We start from the raw sequence: 7,181 nt of genomic DNA, 5'->3' as shown, positions 1-7,181 counted from the left end.
GGAAGAGTTGGATGATGACTATGAGGACGAGGATGATGAGGAGGAGGAGAAGGAGGAGCTGGATGAGGACTAGGAGGATAAACCTTGGAAGTCTCAGAGGCCAGCAGATCCAGTCTTTGAGGAAATGCCCCGACTCCTGTTGTTCAACGAAGATCGTACTCTGATACTGATGATGAGGATAATACACATTTAAGTACCGGCCTTGTTTCGAGAATTTGGCCAGATCCTTCTGATGGGTTTTCTTCTACCTCTTTTTTACCTTCTAGGCTTTGTGTAGCTTTCAGTTTAACATCAGCTATCTCAGTTGATTGATGTCGTCAGCTCTGTATTCATAATTTAAATATTAGTACAAAAATACAGTCGGGAGAAAACCCTTCAGGTTACCTCAAAAAAGTGCCTTGCTCGTTTATGCTAAAGGCTTAGCGTGGGCTTGCTGCCATTTTGCCTGGCCTTCACGGTTCTGGTTCGACGGTATACATGTCAAGTCTTTCTGGTCTAAAGTTCCGCTTGTTGTTAGGCATTCCTGCAGCTGCTAGTACATTTCTCTGCATTTACATGACTACCGAGTATGAACCACCACCTTTTTGCATACTAACAGGAATTGCTTCTTTTAGATCTCTGTGTGACTACATGAGATCCAAGATCCCTAAAAAAAGAGATACCAAGGTCGCAGGTGGCCGCAATATTTTGAGGGTCATAAGATGAGATGTTTTTCAGAATGCGGTGGCCAGTCAGATGTTTGATTATCTGTAGAAGAAAACAAGATGAAACCCTCTGTAATTTTTGGTTGGAGTAGTTGATGATTCTGAAGTTTGTTTTTTCTTAAGATTTGTTTGTTTGCCTTCCCCGCACTCTGCCGCCGCCATCACCCCGGCACTCGTCTCAGAGCGAGGCCCCATTGGATAGCTTGCCGGAGAGGGAGCGGCACCCTTCGCCACCCAGTCAGAGGAGCAGCGTCGGAGAAGGATCATCGCCGTGTCAGGCCCAAGATCAACTCTGAACCTGCTGAACTTGACTGAAACTGTGGATTTCCTCTGTACACTTCGGACAGAGTGATGCGAACCGTTATCTGGCGATCCTTGCCGTGCAAGACGCATCCAATGGACCAAGTTCAGTTACCTCTCCAGGACATTCTTTACTCCTGTCTCTTCTGTCGCTTTTCCCGCTTTTCCTTGCCTTCTCTTTGCTTTAGTTTTTTTTTGAGACAACCTCGCGAAGTTTTTATTAATTCGTCACAATGTTTACAGGGACGGATGAAAGGTCTCCCGGGTGTCCCAACCACACATGGCGACCCACCCCGACTATGAAAGCCTTGTAAGTTTTACCTCAGACTGGATTTGGAGGTAGGTCTACTGGACATCTCTGCAGATGCTCTTTTCTTTTCATCATTTTCATTGTTAGCGAAACTGGGACTGCTTACCGAAAATTTCAAAGGATTTTTTTTATCAACTTTGTTGTGTTTCACTTTCCATCGAAAATTGTCAATTTCGCCAAATTTGTTCGAAACTTCTTCCAAAGCCTTTTCTCTAATTGGGAGTGATGCCCCTTCAGTCGAAAAAATAACTGGATTTGAAGCTGCGGAGAAGCATTAAATAAGTTTGCGAGGAATTCATGGTGCAAGAGAGACACTTCCAATTAGTAGATACAAAAGCTGTGTGTAATCCTATGAAAACCAGTCCTTTGCAAAATGGCTTTATCCTGCGAGAAATCCTTTCAGGTCCTTTGCGAAAATGAATTTGGTATTTCCATCAACGGTCTTTCATGGTCTAGCTATACCGTACATCATAACTAACCAACTGGATCTTACAAGTGCAGCGGAGGAATATCCAAAATTGAGAGAACTCATACAGAGGAAGGACGAAATTGTTACTAACACTGCTTCACCACCGATGTATTTTAGGTGTGATCTACGGCAACATGTTCTTTCTCCAGAATTTTTTGGTACAAAGTTTGATGTTATTCTTGTGGATCCATCATGGGAAGAGTATGTTCATCGTGCACCAGGAATAACAGATTATATTGGATACTGGAACGCTGAGGAGATTACGAATTTGAAGATTGAGGTTGTTGTTCTTGTCTGGTTGTTTCGGGACAGCACATTGCATAACATCCAAGGCTCCAAGTTTACCCAAGTTTTGTAGTCCAGGTTAACCAGCCTCCGAGTGCTCATGGGAGCAACTGCACCTAGTTTAAGTTGGTGATGACGTTGACGAAGATGATGTTGCTGGACATAACGCAAAGATGAGACTGGTGGTTCATACACTCACGCGTTGAAAGTGGTCGCCACAAGCATCATTGACACAGAGGATAGGTGATGCGGAGCATCCTACTGTCATCCCCATGGACATTTCATCATCACCTCGAACACCAAGTGGACCCATGACAAGAGCCCGTGCACGTGATATCGAAACCGAGGTTACCTCTTTCCTCTTCGAGCTCCCTTTGGATTCACATAAGAAATGGCTTCTACCTCAATCGAAAACTTTGTGCATGACTAGGTATCGAGGAGAAGATCATGATGGCAAGAGCCTCAAGAAGAAGGAGGAGAAGGAAGAGCTCCAAGACACGAAGCACCGAAGGCTCTCTGGACACCCCGGGTGCCCACACCGTCCACCCCCGGGTGCCCTGGCCCGCCAGCCGCTAAGGGCGTTGGCCCTCTGACCCGTCTGGGTGCCCGGCCCCCTCCTTGGCGCCTGCCTCTCACCGGCCCGGGTGCCCGAACCCCTTTACCCCAGGTGCCCGGACCCCTCCCAGTGTGCTTGTGTGCACTATGGGCATTTGACCCTTGTACCCCTGTTTTTCCCCAATTTCGTCCCTAGCCTATAAGTACTCTTCTCATAGTTCATTTTTAGGGTTAGCAGAGTATTGGATAGACAAAGAGAGAGCTTTGCTCATCTTCCTCCTCTTGGAGTAGCTCCTCTTGGAGATCAAGGCCTCCTCTTGGAGTAGCTCCTCTTTGAGATCAAGGCCTCCTCTTGGAGAAGATCCTCTTGTGGATTCAAGGCCTCCTTTTGGAGAAGATTATCACCAAGACCTCACCTAGTGGGAATAACCTTACCCTAGTGCTGTTTTCCTTGAATTGTTCTTGTATGCTTGTGGATCTCATGTTTGCTACTCTAGTGGATGTGTTATTTGCGCTTGTTTGAGTGATTCTCCTCTTGTGTTCTTGTGTGTTCCTCACTTTCCCCCCTCCAAGTGTGAAAAGATCCCCTCTAGGGTTTCACCCTACAACAATAGTCCCACACTGGTGGCGGTGGGAGATTGCACCGGTTCCAAGATGGAGGCGAGCGTCATGACGAATAAGCCTCGACAGTGTAAAGGCCTCCTTTGGTTCATATATGCATCTCAAATCCTATAGGGAAAGAGATGTCACTTGATGCATGGCCGCATAGGATAGGAATTTTTATACTAAGTCCTCGAAATAGCTTTTTTTCTACTAGGATAGGAATTTTTCTACTAAGTCTGGGCTAATGTTTTTTTTCTTTGAAATGTGTAGGATTGATTCCTATCCTACATAGGAATAGGAATCAATTCCTAAAGACCAAAGGGCTTGAAAGAATTTTTTTTCTACAAAGTTCGCATCCTTTAGAATTTCTATGAACCAAAGGAGGCCTAAGCAACAGAGCTACCTAAAGTCCAAGAGGGCGGGGCCCCCCCCCCCCCCAAAGCCATAAGATTTTTTGCCCCATAAACAAACATTTGTGTTTCATATGTGTTTCCTGGCAAACGCCACCACTGTGGTGATCATCGAGATGTTTCCTGACATGCACTTTGGTGGTGGTGGGCATACTACCGAAGGGACTAGCGTGGGCCACTTCGCAGACGACTCATCCCCTCCGGCGACTATGAGCCATGCCACCATGGACACAACGGTGAGAGCTCCAACTGTGTTGCGTGCATTTTGGGTTTTTCTCGATCCTGAGGGATGCAATGGTGGCTTTTGCAAAGTCTACAATTTATAGGCAACTGATGTGACCCGGTGGCAAATAGGCTTTGTGACCAATTAGAATAAAAAAATGTTAATGGGCGCATTTTGTGGTGCAACCGATGATATTGTTGTTGTTTTGGGTTGTAGTTCTTCAATATCTAGAGATAGGTAAAACCCTAGCCGCCTGTCGAGTCTCTCACAAGCCACTTCCGACCCCCCCCCCCCCCCCCCCCCCCGCCACATTAGTTGACCATCTCTTCTTATGAACACATTTGTCATCTTGTATTCAATTTGTCAATATTAGAGCACATGAGCCTTGGTGTGATGGTAAAGTTGTTGCATTGTGACCATGAGGTCACAGGCTTGAGTCCTGCAAGCAGGACCTATGTACACCGGGCCGCCCCTTTTCATTTAGGGCACGGAAGCCTTCAAAGGCAGCGGCAAGGAAGCGCTGAATGGTCGGCATGCTCTTCATGCAGCTAACTTTTAATCACAACAACGGCCAGCACGACTTCGGGTGGCGGCATTGAACTCTTAATTGTGTTGAGCATAAGGCTATGTGTTACCCTAATCGATGTTAACAGTCTACAATGACATGAGCTTTCAAGTATAGCGTAGAAGCTTTACTTGATTCACAGACTAAATTAAGGCGTGTGCTCAGACATCAAATTTCTTTGGTGTTAGGTTACTTTCTATTCCCTCCGTTTCTAAATATAAGTCTTTGTAAGGATTCCACTATAGACTACATACGGAGCAAAATGAGTTAATCTCTACTCCTAATGTCTGAGTTGGTAGGATTGCGTCCACGGTTTATTTTCGTCTGGTTATATTTCGTCTGGTTTATTTTCGTCCGGTTTATTTTCGTCTCACATCCCATCAGCATATCTCCTCACGTTGATTTTTCATCCTCAGAATAAAAACTTTCCTAATCTTTCCAAAGTTTCCTAACTAGACACGTTATAAACGGGCAGGAACTGATAGCGCGTTACCAATCAATAAAATTTAGTTTCATCACAATCAATTCCAAATCCTAATTTTTAAACTTTCCTAACTAGGCACGTCACAAACAAGCAGGTAATAATATCACATTACCAAACAATAAAACCTTATGTTCATAAAAATCAAATCAAAATCCTAACTTTCCTAACGCATTGATTGTTACCTTTCCTAATCTCTACTCTTAGTACGTCGTTCGTTCCTGCCCAACGTCCCATGGATCGAAGGCATCCCAGCTACCGATTCTTTTACCGCTTCTTTGACGGTTGTCGGTTCGTCCCTGCCCGCACACCCATACATGGGGCAAGCGCTGTAAAAGAATGAGATCCAACCCACGTCTCTGTGTCAACAAAAGCACGACACGCTAGGGTTAGCAGCTGCTAGCCACACCCGCCGCTCGATCGGCTCCTCCGCAGGCGCCATCGTGCTCTCGCGCACGGCGCTGGCCGCTGTCCTCAATGTCCCCTCGCACCCGCCAACACACCACCGGCCCATGTCGCTTTTGCTGCCTCTCCTTATCGATACCTCCTCGCCAGTCTTCCTCTCATCCTCTGTCCTTCGTCGTCGCGCAGTACATCATTGTGATGGACTCGAACTTTTGATGCTACGGGGAAGCTGGATCCAATCCCACCCCAAGGGTTCGACCTTCTCGACCTGAGGCTGCGGTGAGTTGCAGAACTCCCCGGCGACAAGCCCAACAACGCTGTACTTTGCCCGCACAAGCACCATTGGGTCAACATCGTTGCGAGCGGCTGCAGCCATGCTTTTGGAAATTCCATGGCATGATGCATATAAATTGGATCTGTAGGTGGATTAGGATAATAGGGTTCAGACGATGATTTTCTTTCTATGCTTCCCCTATGGTGGTTTCGGTTTTGCATTATTGAATTTTGCTAATCTGTTGTTTCTGCAATGTACCTTACATTTTTTAGTATACTAATTTCAAATAATTAAATCATTTTCTATTGATCAGATTCATTAAGCTCCAACCGAGTAAGAAGTTTCAGTCCACCTATACTCATGGCCTCCCCTTCTGGTTTGGTAACTCACGTGTCCATTTTGTCCTGAAGATAGCACAAACTAATCTTTTATCAGGCCACAAATGCCATGTCCTAGCACTGGCCAAAATCCTTTTTTCATGTGTGAACCATATACACAAAACTGCATGATACATGCTGAAATCTGGAGCTCACTTTTAGAATAGCTGGGTTTTTTCACCCAGCAAGTGAACTTAGGAAAGCTGTTTTTTTTTCTTTTGTAATGATCTTTTTTCAGTCCTTTGGGTTAACAACTGGATTTTTCTTTCCCCTTTAGGTTGCAGAAGTGCAACTGCAACTGTATGCGTTCACTAGCGACAACACTCATAGATAACAATACACGTCTATTACATGTTGATGTTGCCCGCTCTTGTTATACATTTATTTTGCAGCGGTCGCTCTGTTCAATCATGGTCCATGCTATGTTTAATGCATATGTCGGATCAAAATCAATATGACATTATTGCAGCTTGTCTAACCACATTCGGACTCCAAATTTCAAGTTTTTGTCTTGCTGTCAGGTGCAGCCGGGCCTTGGCAATCTGAACAAGCTTTATGCGACTGGCACTCTTGTTGACCCCTTATCACTCTTTCAAGCCGTTTTGAGCGCAAGGTTGAGATAGTTGGGGCCTGTAACTGTGTTTTGGTGAGCGTCTTCCTTTCTTTGAGGGTTTCCCAACCCCTCCTCAATCCTAAGTTCTGGCTCAGGCTGTGATTATAATGCTTATTTGCCTAGATCTGATGGTGATAGTTAGGAATAATTCAACTTTTTTCAGAGTATATTGAACTGCACACATAAGTAATATATATTAACCTATGTTAACACTAATATTTGTAATTTGTTGCACCATGATGTTTAATATCGCCAGGAGAAAGACATGCTGACAGCGCATCCGGTTCCAATTATCATCACACTGTGTACTAATATATGCTCTCAATGATAATATGCCAACTTGCGTTGACAACACACATAGCATGTTCTTCTTTAGTATAATTATACACTATAAAATTATTGTATGCTTACCTTTTCTGGAATTTCAGAGTTGAAAGGACATGAAGTTTCGATGCGAGGGGAGTTAATTTTTGTTTTCCTTTGTTTCATAAAAAATGTTGGTAGCATTTAGAACTATGTTTAGTTGGTGTAACAAGAAGTAATCACTGGTTAAAATATACAAGGAGTCTCTCTATTGGAAGGGAAAAAATGTTACACACAATTTATT

This window comes from Triticum urartu, chromosome 1 (genome assembly GCF_003073215.2).
Source record: "Triticum urartu cultivar G1812 chromosome 1, Tu2.1, whole genome shotgun sequence".
Taxonomy (NCBI): Eukaryota; Viridiplantae; Streptophyta; class Magnoliopsida; order Poales; family Poaceae; genus Triticum; species Triticum urartu.
This window is presented reverse-complemented; position numbering follows the sequence as displayed.